Here is a 12,599-nt window from a genome sequence, read left to right on the forward strand (position 1 = left end):
AACCTTGACCTCGAAATCCCTTCTAAACCCAGTGCCCAATTCATCATGGAATCTTAGCTATCCCTCTTGAGAGTGACTACTTCCTTCATGCTCATGCACACCCTACAATTGCCAAGGTGCATCTGTTTCCTCCTCTCTTACACACTGCCTTACTCTGTTGAGACCTCTGAATCTAAAGCACCCAATTTGAATCTCACATGTGTCCCCCCAAGTCTGCAGTGCTTCCCTTGTCAGAACAGAACCCACCATCATGGCCCCTGACACCACTCTTTGCTTACTACACCTCCTCAAGCAGAGGCAGGGAATGATCCAGTGCCCCTGGCCTCCTTCCTCTCTGGTTACCTGGTATTCTTGTGACATTAGCTCTTCAAAAGCCTGCATGAGAAAAGACACTGAAGTGTAGGTACACCTGTTGCTATGGCCTGAGTTTGAAGCCATAGCATCAGGGTCCAAACTCAAGTTTAGGAACAACCTGGCTGGGACATCTCAGGACAGAAATGCTTTATGCATAAATACCTGTGTGGAGACATATTGCTTCTCTTATTCTTTCTAACAGAATAGAGCTGATTTGATCAACTGACCTTGGGTTCGAGAAGTCAGTGTGTGCGAAAGTGCTCATGGGGACAGGCAAGTTGATATCAAGGTCATCTCCCTGTAGTTCACTTACACTTTCTCAGAGCCATGTAGACACTGCCCACCATCAGAACGATGTTATGAGTCATAAAGCACAGTATTTTCTGAGCCAGTCTGCACATCACAATCACCCAGGGATTGTTTCTCATAATTTTTCTTATAATCTCATCGTAAATTATTTATTTAAAATTCATTTAAATTGTACACTTATGCCATGCCCCCACTCCTGGAGATGACAACTTTTCCAAGCTCTCCTTTTATGCCATCTTTGTGGGTGGGGGACATAACTCCTTGAACGTTGCTTGGAAGTCAAAATCATCCAGTAAGTCCTCCATGTGCATAAAGAATCTCTCTACCTCATGGAGGTGAGCCTGTCCCCTTCCTCACTACTTAGCCTGTTCTTCAATGGCCTCCATCTCTCTAGGTGGGAGCAACTTTACTTTGGAGGATTTCTTTCAATGACTAATCTGGGTTCAGGGCCTGGGTCTCCTCTAAAACTTCCTCCCAGCTCCCCTGCTCATGTTCTGCCATGAGTTTCGGTACAAAGTCTTCAAACAAATGGTCTGTCTCTTCTTTTATTGCATGGCGTTGGTTTCTTCTGAAGAGGAGGACTCCACCAAAAGAGGAAGGCTTCACAGATTAAAGGCCACAAGGACTTAAGGTTGGAATCATTCCCAGATGATAAGGGATTCAGTTTTCCTGTGCTTTGCTGGGATGTGGAGATTTTGCTTGAAGGTCCCGAGTTAGCTCAGTGTCCAGGGCAATCATTTGGTAAAGTTTCAAGCTAGAATAGAGGGCTTGGGGTGGCAGGGCTCCCAGTGGGACTGATGTCCTGGGAACTCAATTGCCCACTCCTCTGCTGTGTTGGAGGGCTCCCAGTCAGACTAGTGGCTGTGTCAGACCAGAGTTCCAGTGACTTTTTTTGACCAATGCTAAGCAGAGATGGAAGGCTTATGATTTGAAGGCTCCCATTTGGCCACAGGTCCAGTGAACATGTGGCTCCAGTGCTGAGCTGGGTATGGAGGTCTCATAGAATGAAACCAATTGGCCAGCCCTGTGTTTAGTTGCCCTGAGATCTTATTGATCAGAACAGTTCTATGTTCTCTTGTAGAGCCCCATGTCCAAGGGCACATAGTGAGCCCACTCTCCCAGTGACTACATGATGTTGTGTAGAGCTTTGGTGGATGGCTCCTGCTACAAGGTCACATGGTGAGCCTGTTGTTCACATGACTCCTTGGGAAGAGCAGAGCTGATTTGGATGGCATGTAGTCAAGGTTTTGCAAACCCAGTGTTCTGGAGATTTGATTGTCTTGTGCTTTGCTCTTTTGGAGTGCTCCAGATCCAAGGGCACATGATAAGCCAACTGACCATGACACACCTTGGCCTAGTCCTGACCTGTTTGGAGGCCTCCAAGTCCACAGGAAAGAGTGAGCCCAATGTCCAGGTCACCGCTTGGCCTAGGGCAGAGCTAGGTTTGATGGCTGATGGTCTGAAGTCTCCTGGCAAGCCCAGTGTTTTGAAGACTTGATTGCCATGGCAATCTGTTTGGAAGGCTCATGTTCCAAGGGCACATGGTGAGCTCACTGACCAGATGACTCCATGGCCTAGTGCAGAACTAGGTTTTAAGGCTGCATGTTCCAGGGCATGTGTTGACCACGTTGTCCAGGTGACTCCTTGGCCTAGTTCAGAGCTGGGTTATAGGAATCACAGTCTGATTCCTCTTGGAAAGCCTGATGTTCTGGAGAATTGATTTTCCTGTGCTCTGCTCAATTGTATGGCTCCAGATCCAAGGGAATGTGGTGATCCCACTGTCTAAGACAGTACTTGGCCTAGTATTGAGCTGCTTTGGAGCCCTCCAGGTCCAAGGGAAAGTAGTGAGTCCACTGTCCAGGTCACAACTTGGCTTCATGCAGAGCTGAATTGGATGGCTCATAGTCTGAAGGCTCCTGGAAAGCCTGGAATTCTGAAGACATGATTGTCCAGTACTCTGCTCTGTTGGAGGGCTCCAGGCTCAAGGGCACTTGGTGAGCTCACTGTCCAGGTGCATACGTAGCCTAGTGCAGAGATGGCTTTTTGGGCTCCAAGTACCATGACATGTTGTGAGCTCACTGTCCAGATGACTCCTTGGTCTAGTATATAGCTGGGTTGGGGTAATCATGGTCTTCCGGATATTGCCAAGACCAGTATTCTGGAGACTTGATTGCAGTCTTCTCTTCTCAATTGGAATGCTTGTTTTCTGAAAGCACCTGGAAAGTCTAGTGTCCTGGCCACGCAATTGCCCCCTCTCCTGGGTTGAAGTGCTCATAGTTCAGTGGCCTCTTGTCAGATAGGTTTCCAAGTGATTCTGTTGCCCAATCGTGAGCTGGTATGCAGGGCTCATTGGAGAGTGGCTCCCACAAACCCAGTGTTCTGGGGAATCAATTGCACTGTGCTATTCTGGGTTGGAATGGTTGTACTCTGTTGGCTTCTGGTCACTCCAGTGTCTTGGGGATTTGTTTTTTCACCACTGAGCTGGATCAGACAGCTCATGTTCTGTGTTCCAAAGACCCCCACTGTGTCCAGTGTTGTGGTGACTCCTCCCAGTACTTACTTCTGTCAAAAACTCTCCTCTCTGCCAGGTATCTTTGGGCATTGTCCACAATGTGGACATCTGGGTCAGCCTGATGTGCAGAGCATTTATGTGTCCTGTGCTGAGCTGAGTTGGAGGACCCCAGGGGGAACAGGGTGTTCAGGGTTCCCTCAGGACATGGGCTTGGGTTTCCTGTGCTGACCCTGGTTCTGATCACAGAGGTTTGGGAGGGGATCTCCCCAGCTGCCTGAGAATCCACTGTACTCTCATAACTAGTTCTCCAACCCACTTGCGAAATGGGAATGCATAGGTGACTGGCCCAGCCAACCTTACAGTGGGAAGTGGGTCCTGGAGTTACAAGGTGTGGGTATGGAGACCCTCAGAACTACAGAGGGGCAGAAAGGTAAGCACAGACATGAATGTGGAGTACAGAATGTCAACAAGAGGCCTCAGGCAGGAGTGAGCACACTTCTTGCCATTAGCAATGGAAGGGAACAGGGCAGATAATGTGTGGAACAGCAGGAAGAGCTGTGGTGGAATTGCCATCTCTTTCCTCAGTATGGCCTGAGCTGTTGCCTGCCTTTATTAACAGCCCTGGTTCATCACATTGCTTTCTTGTGACGTCAAAACCATATCTGGCCAATCATCAGGCTTCTCTGAGGTTGACCTTGATCATGTGGCCAATCATCTGGCAGCTCAGCTGGCCAATCACAGATGGCTTTCTCACTAGCCCTCCTGACATCATTGCGTGGACACCATGTTTTAAAAGAAAATATGTTAACTTTTCTTCAAGATGGAAAATTAATATTTGGGATATATTCATAGTACAATCACGGTGGTCCTAAAAGAGTCAACTGGAACAAAGCCAAATGTGTCACTCAGAGTCACCACTCACTATAACACACCAATATGAATCAATATGTGGGTCATGAAACCCCATCAAAGGTCACACATCAGTGGTACATCTAACAACACGGCTCTAGAGCAAATGCTAATCACAACTTGTCCATCAGGGCTTAAAAATATTTCTAGACAATGGTAAATACATCTTAACACAACAAAAACAGTAAGCCTGGAGAAAATGAAGCTGACTCACAAGTTATTAATTGCTTTTCAAAATGACATTCAGCATTCATAAGAGGGGCATACCAAAACCAAGACTTTCAACACATTCATAGTCTCATGCCCAGCCTCTTATGAAAACTTACACAATATGCAAAGCAGGGAACTGGGTCTCATAACTAGGAAAAAATCAGTCCACAGCAAAAGACCACCAGATGACAGTTGATAATGTGAAAGAGACATTAAAAATATGCTCAGGAATTAAAGCAAAACATGTATGTAATGTGGGGGAAAGAGAAACCATAAAGGAAAATCAATGGCATTTCTATAGCTGATATTAGGATATGTGAAATGAAAAATTATACCTGTAGGAATGATGGGGTGATGCGGAGGAGGAGCCAAGATGGCGGAATAGCATGGAAGACTTTTGTGTGTCTTGCATCCATGACATATATCCAGACCAACACTAAACCATCCTACACACCTAGAAAACTGATTGGAAGATTAACACAACAATCTGCACAACCTGAACCACAGAATTCAGCAGGTATACAACACGAAGAGCTGAACTTGGGGAGGAAGAAGCCATGAAAGGGAGGGAACCCATTTTGCCGGCAGAGAGAGGATAGAGACTGCGGAGGAGGAAAGCATAGGGAAAAAGCACCCTTCCCCAAATGCAGCTGTGGAGAAAGTGGAAAATTGGAAACAGCTGCAGGGACTAAACTAAAAAGGGAGAAAGGAGAAAGGAGAAAGGAGAAAGGATAGGGTTTAAATTCCTTTAAGACTGTAAACAAGGGGAGCCCAAAGGCTGCAACTCCCCTGTTCGAGACCTGGCCGTGCTCTGGTGGGAAAGCTGAATCCCCAGGAACAGACTGGGGTCCGGGAGGTTCTCGGGCCACATGGGAAAAAGTGGTTCCACTGCTGGAAGGGCATTTGGTAGACACTGTTGAAGCCACCTGGTCTCGGCAGACCCCGGAAAGCAGCTACATTCGCTGGTGCTGGGGCAAGGTCTTTGAGGGTGAAGCCTGGTGCCAGATGTGTGTTGCAATTTTCCATAATCCCTGAAACGCTGATGCTACACTGTCTCATGATCTTTTTTTGGGGTGGGCTGGCACCTGGCCACAGTCTCAGGGCACCGGCAATAGCAGGGTCCAGCGGGCATTCCTGGGTGCAGCCAACATTCAGCCATTGCTCATTCAGCCATTGCTAGGTGAGACCCTCCAGCAGAGGGGCAGAAAGGGTCAAAGCCGCAGTCCTTCCGAAGTAAGGGGCAGGGGAAAACAGCCGCACCTGAGACAAAACATGGAAGAGAGGTACTGCCTGGGCCTGGTCACAGAGAGTGGAAAAGCGGGGAGTAGATGAGAGCTGAAGACAGAGGACTGGTGCACAATTGCTGATCCGGGAGAATGGACTGGTCCCTGCTCCAGCGCATGCACATGTGCACTTACCAACACCACAACAATCCACTCCAGTAGGCTAGCAGTGCCATCCAGTGGAGAGCGGAGCTGTTACACAGAGCCCCGCCCCACTGGGACATCTTTGCTCTTCAAGAACACAGACCTCACCTACTGCTAAATTTATGGACTATGAAGAGCTACATGGACTGACCTCTAGGGGAAAACGAAGCAATTCCAGTCCTACTTCAATCTGTCAGCAGCTTCATCTATTCAATTTTTTGTCTTCTTTTTCTCTTTTCCTTTTTCTCATTTACAGTTCTTTTCTTTTTCTTGAATACAGAAAGAGAAAAAAACCTCATTTTTATTCTCAATTCTTATTAAAAATACCTGTCTTTAATTTATATCACTATATTTTTTACTTTTGCGTAATTTTTTTTTCAAATTCTACTTTACTTCCATCATTTTATTTTAGTCTATCTCAGTGAACTCATCTTTCAAATTTTCAAACAATTTCCTTTTTTTCTTTCTTTTTTTTCTCTTTTTCATTTCTTTTCTTTACTTGGATGCAGAAAGAGAAAAACTTCATTTTTACTTTCAATTTCTTTTAAAATATTTTTTTATTTAATTTTTACTATATTTTTTGCTTTTATGTAAAATTCTTTTTTAAATTCAATCTTACTCCCATTATTTTATTTCAGTCTACTATAATATATTCACGTTTTTCAAGTTTTTAAATGATTTCTTTTTTCTTTTTTTTTCTGTTTCATTTCTTTTCTTTTTTCTTAAATACAGAAAATGAAAAAAATTCATATTTCTTTTTAATTTGTATTAAAATATTTTTCTTTATTTTTTTCTACTATATTCTCTACTTTTGTGTATATTATTTCAAATTCTATTTTACCCACATCATCTCATTTTAGTCTACTTTATGGTATTCATATTTTCAAATTCTCAAATTATTTCCTTTTTTTTCCCCTGTCCCTCCCTTTTCTTTTTCGTTTCTCTAATCTGTCAAACAACTTTCAACACCCAGACCAAAACACAGCTAGGATCCAGCATCATCTATTCAATTTGTGTGTGTGTTTTTGATTTTTAATTTTAATATTTTTTTAATTTTATTTTTTTAATTTCAATTTTTCTACTTCATTAATTCATTTTATACCTTCCAAATGAAAAAAAAAATGAAGGAATTCACCTCAAAAGAAACAGCATGAAGAAACGACAGCCAGGGATTTAACCAACACAGATACAAGCAAGATATCTAAACCAGAATTTAGAATCACGATAACAAGAATATTAGCTGGAGTTGAAAATATATTTGAATCCCTTTTTGCAGAGATAAAATAAGTAAAAACTAGGCAGACAGCACACCTCCCTACAGAGCAGCTGATGCCAGTGATGGTGTTGCCTCAAGTTCTGGAGACACAGTGGCCTCTGCTCCTGCACCTGAAACTTCAGAATACAAAAGAGTGATATTTGGAGAAAGTCTAAGTCCTCAGCAGTGAGAGGAGAAAGGTCACCCAGATGCCTGCCTCTCCAGGTGACTTTGCAGGAACAGAACACACCCGTGAACCTCCCAGAGAAGCTACAGCCAGGAACCCACACCAGGACATCTTCCCTCCTGCAATCCACAGCTGGGTACTCTGAGGCCAGTCTTTGCTCCTGTCCCCACACCACGCCCTGGGGGCTCCTCCCTGGGTAACTAATAACTGGCTGGCCCCATACATGCACATCACACACCCTCAAGCTTATCACCCACTGGCTCTGCCTCCGTGGGCTCTAGATCCCGAACCAGCAATTGGTGGGCCACTGTCCTGTGCAGTAGTCTGGACTGTGACCTCTCCAGGCAATCTCCAGGCACTGCTTCTGGAGAGGTCCCATTGGTCACTTTCTCCATCTGTCCAGGGAGGCCCTCCGGGGTGTTTGGACACATGGCCACCTCAACAGGGTAGACGGAACATGGGTCTGCCAACAACTTCCCAATCTCATCTGTAGTGTTCTGTAAAGGCATTGAATAGCAGCTGGCCCAGAGGTATCTCAGCCCTGCCTGAACATCCTCAGGGTCCTTCTGCCTTCTCCCCCTGCTGCTCCCAGATTGGAAACTAACCTGTCTACAGCCCTGCACTCAGGACGCAGTGACATGCACCTTCAGGTCTCAGGATGAACCTTGGGGACAAGAGGGAAGACCCAGAACACCCTGTCCCTCTCAGCCAGCCTTGACCTGTGTTGTGAGCATGACGGCCCACTGGGCATCTGACCCTCTTCAGACTGCACCTGTCCAGGTGGGTCCTCCACACATGACCCTTGCTTCCACACATAGACAAATACACATGGGGAGGGGATGTGAGGCTCCACAGGTCAGTAAGAGAGGTATCAGGGTTGACTGGTTAGATCTGGGACTCCCTATGTTACCTTTGGGTCTTTCCAAGGTAGAATCCAGAGGCTCCCAGTGTGAGACATGACACACTGTCTCCAGGATCGTGAAATATTGTCACTGTTGGCTCTACTGAACCAATAGCCTCGTGACATGGGCACACAGCAAGAGAGTATATTGCTTATGTGCAGGTTTCCAAACAAATAAGCCGAGCAAGACGCTATCTCCAGAATGTGGGTGCCAGGTTACTGGGTTCTGAATTCTGTTGTGCTCTGTTGTCGAGGAAGTGAGGTCACTGCCTGGGGTCCCCTAGCCGGGCTTCCTCCTCATACAAGAGCCACTCACTCATGCTGCAGAAGGGCTCCACTCCACCCCATACCCTGTCCATACATGGACACCAACACACCTCACCCAAAGCCCCCAAGAGGTGTGGGTGCAGCCAGTGCCACAGCTTTGAGGACACAGAGCTGGGTTGAGGCCATGTTCCTGATCCTGATAAGGAGTAGGACACTGAACAAATCCTGGGCCTCTCAGGGTCTCCCCAGTCTCCCCATCTGCAGACGTCCCATCGGTCATTCTGGCATCTGGTTCTAGGGACACCATCAGTGGAGCAGCCTGTAGAAGTGCCCCACACCTGCTATCACATGAGGCTCACGCACACACTTAGCCATGGAAAGGTGAGAAATGGGTGGCCATGGCATACAACACACTCAAAAGGGCCTGGGTCTGCCTTGGGGTCCAGGCACAGCCACCCCTTCCTGCCTGGTTCCCAGGCCCGATGGGAAAGTGGAAATGAACTCATTCAGATCTTGTCCCCACCTGACACACACTTACATGGTCTTCCATGATATTTGGGCTCAGGTCCCAGTGCATCCTCTGGGCTGATGATGCTATGGGGCAGTCCCCATAGTGTCTCCCAGTGTTCCTGAATCCTGGTCACACATCCCTGTCATGCCCTCCCTTCCCGGGTGGGTGGCCCATGTGACTTTGCACTAAGGGATAGAATAGAATGATGGGGTGTAATTTCCAAGCTGCTTTATGCAAGTCTGTGTTTTTTCCTGGTTTCCTCTCTCCTGTGTCCATGCTCTGTCTCTGCCTCAGTCTGTCTCTGTGTCTCCACATGAACAGAGCTTGTGGAATTCATGTTCTAGGTGAGAATCCTCAGAATCCTCCCTGGTGCACTGTCTCCAACCCTTGTCCTGGTGTTCACGTCACTCATGAGGCATCCTCCCACATCCAGGAGTGCCTCTGGAACCAGTTCCTAAGGACGACCTGAGACTCCAGCAAGCAGGCTCCTGACCTTGGTCCCCACACTGACATGCACTGCTCTGCTGCAATCTGCAAACCAAGGTCCTCAGTCCTCCAAGTCCCAGGTTGTCCTCTGCTCATGACCTAGAGGGAGTAGAAAGCATTTTCCTAGGATGGGATATATGCACTATATTCTCTAGATCTATCCTGTTATTGCAAATGGAAACATTTCCTTAATCTTTAAACTGTATAATGCTAAGAGAAATAACCCAGAAAACCCCAAATCCATTTTATTTCACTCATATGCACAATGTAAGAAACTAAGCAAATCGATAAAAGGAGGAAAAGAGAAACAGTCCAACAAAAAGACTTAACTCTTGGAAACACTGTTGGGCACCAGAGAGAAGAGGTGGGTGGGAGATTGGGTGAAATGGGTGATGGGGATTAAGACTATATATATCTTGAACACTTTTGGAATCTGAAATATTTTGTAATTAATGTTGAAAATGTAAAAATAAAATGTATATTTCCTTCACTTCTAATTGCATAGAGAAAAAAATGTCTAGAAACAGTAAATAATGGATGATAGAAGCTTAATATTAGAGAGCAGAGATTTACAAACACAGTGACTGAAATTGTATATTTATATTCATTTTCAAATGAGAATACCTTCCTATAATCTCCCTAAGATTATTTCTTTTTCAGTGTAACTAAACTGTAAAAATCATTCACCATCATGTGTCTTGAAACTGTGAGGGTGTGAGAAGCCCAACTGAAATTTTTAAAATTGTGTTCAATGAAAATTTCCTTTTAGATAATAACAAAATACCATTTAAACAAACAAACAAACAAAAGACAACAAAATAATGAAAAATGACAAACATATGGGAAGATATACAATCCTCATGAATGGGAAGAATTAATATTGACTACCAGCGTAACCTAGAGATGTATTGGACTCCCTATCAAAATGTTAATAGCATTTTTTTCACAAAAGTAGAATAAAGAATCCTAATGTTTGAATGGAACCACAAATAAATCCACATAGAAAGCAATTTTGAAACAAAACAAAACAAAACAAAGCTGGTGGCATCACAATCTCAGATTTGAAGACACACTGCAATGATAAAAAACACAAAACATCATGGTATTGGCACAAACATAGTTACATAGATCAATGAGACTGAATAGAGACCCACACTTATATGGTCGATATATTTACACCATTAGGAAATTGAACAGGCATATGCAAAAGAAAGAATCGGGATCATTTATCAATGATATATAAAATACCATCAAACTGTACTAAAGACCTAAATGTGAGATCTGAGTTTTATTTAGGAAGATGGCGGCATAGGAGACGCTGAGCTCACCGCGTCCTGTGGATCACTTAGATTCCACCCACACCTGCCTAAATAACCCAAAAAATCGCCAGAAGACTAGCAGAACGGGTTCTCCAGAGCCAAGCATAGATGAGAGGTCCACGGAAGATGGTAGGAAGGGCAGAGAGGCGGTGCGTGCTACACGGACTGGAGGGAGGGAGTCAGGGCAGAGGGGCAGCCCCCCTGCAAAGCAGAGGCCCTGAGTCTGGTTTGCAAAAGCGGAGGGGCCAGACAGAGTGTGTTCGGACAGCAAGTGGGACGTAACACCTGGAAGGTTATAAGTTAGCAGCTCTGCTCAGAGAGCGCAAGGGCTGGAGGACAACAGGAGAGAGAGTTGTTGAGCCCCGGATGACAGAGAGCAGCTTGGCGGGGAACAAAGGCACTTGCCAGGCCATCTCCCTCGCCCACCCCTCAGCTAAAATCCCAAAGGGAACCAGTTCCTGCCAGGGAACTGGCTTGCACCGCGCAAATACCGAACACTGTGCTGCTGCAGATCCATCCCTCTGACAGGTCTGACTCCCTCCTGGTGCCACAGGGCCCCTCCTGAAGCGGATCACCGAAGGATAAGCGAGCTGAGCCTGCCCTTCCCGCCCCTTGCACCTTGCCTATCCACCCCAGCTAATACGCCAGATCCCCAGCACCACAAGCCTGGCAATGTGCAAGTAGCCCAGAAGGGCCATGCAACCCCACAGTGAAAGCCACACCTCGGAGAGGGGAAGAGAAAGTACAAATCAGTCTGACTGTGGCCCCAGAGGTGGGCTGGGGGCAAACATCAGGTCTGACTGTGGCACCGCCCACCAATGCAAGTTATTCAAGACAGCACAGGGGAAGTGCCCACCAGTTCCACACCATTCCGGGGACTATCCAAAATGACGAAACGAAAGAATTCTCCTCAAAAAAACCTCCAGGAAATAACGACAGCTAAGGAACTGATCAAAAACGATTTACACAATATACCAGAAAGTGAATTTAGAATAATAGTCATAAAATTAATCGCTTGGCTTGAAAACAGTATAAAGGACAGCAGAAAATCTATTGCTACAGAGATCAAGGGACTAAGGAACAGCCAGGAGGAGCTAAAAAATGCTATTAACGAGCTGCAAAATGAAATGGAGAGGATCACAACTCAGATTGAAAGGGCAGAGGAGAGAATAGGTGAACTAGAAGATAAAGTGATGGAAAAAGAAGCTAAGAAAAAGAGAGATAAAACAATCCAGGAGTATGAGGGGAAAATTAGAGAACTAAGTGATGCACTAAAGAGAAATAATCTACGCATAATTGGTATTCCAGAGGAGGAAGAGAGAGGGAAAGGTGCTGAAGGTGTACTTGAAGAAATATAGCTGAGAATTTCCCTGATCTGGGGAAGGAAAAAGGCATTGAAATCCAAGAGGCACAGAGAACCCCCTTCAGACATAACTTGAATCAATTTTCTGCATGACATATCATAGTGAAACTGGCAAAATACAAGGATAAAGAGAAAATTCTGAAAAAAGCAAGGGATAAACGTGCTCTAACATATAAAGGGAGACCTATAAGACACGTGACCGATCTCTCTACTGAAACTTGGCAGGTCAGAAAGGAATGGCAGGAAATCTTCAATTTGATGAACAGAAAAAATATGCAGCCAAGAATCCTTTTTCCAGCAAGTCTGTCGTTTAGAATAGAAGGAGAGATAAAGGTCTTCCCAAACAAACAAAAACTGAAGGAATTCGTCACCACTAAACCAGCCCTACAAGAGATCCTAAGGGTGATCCTGTGAGACAAAGTACCAGAGACATTGCTACAAGCAGGAAACCTACAGATATCACAATGACTCTAAACCCATATCTTTCTATAATAACACTGAACGTTAATGGACAAAATGCAACAACCAAAAGACATAGGGTGTCAGAATGGATAAAAAAACAAGACCCATCTATTTGCTGTCTACAAGA

The 12,599-nt window shown here is 45.3% G+C and overlaps 1 long non-coding RNA gene across 1 annotated transcript; it reads right to left on the reverse strand.

Annotated features, from left to right (window-relative positions):
• Positions 1-6,962: 6,962 nt before the first annotated feature.
• Positions 6,963-8,490, reverse strand: LOC145715461 (uncharacterized). Its single transcript, XR_014137664.1, has 2 exons — positions 8,074-8,490; positions 6,963-7,113 (listed from the first exon to the last, which is right to left on the reverse strand). It is a non-coding gene; the product is annotated as an uncharacterized LOC145715461 (long non-coding RNA).
• Positions 8,491-12,599: the final 4,109 nt, after the last annotated feature.

The sequence above is a fragment of the Panthera onca genome, chromosome B1, assembly GCF_046562875.1.
Source record: "Panthera onca isolate mPanOnc1 chromosome B1, mPanOnc1 haplotype 2, whole genome shotgun sequence".
Lineage (NCBI taxonomy): Eukaryota > Metazoa > Chordata > Mammalia > Carnivora > Felidae > Panthera > Panthera onca.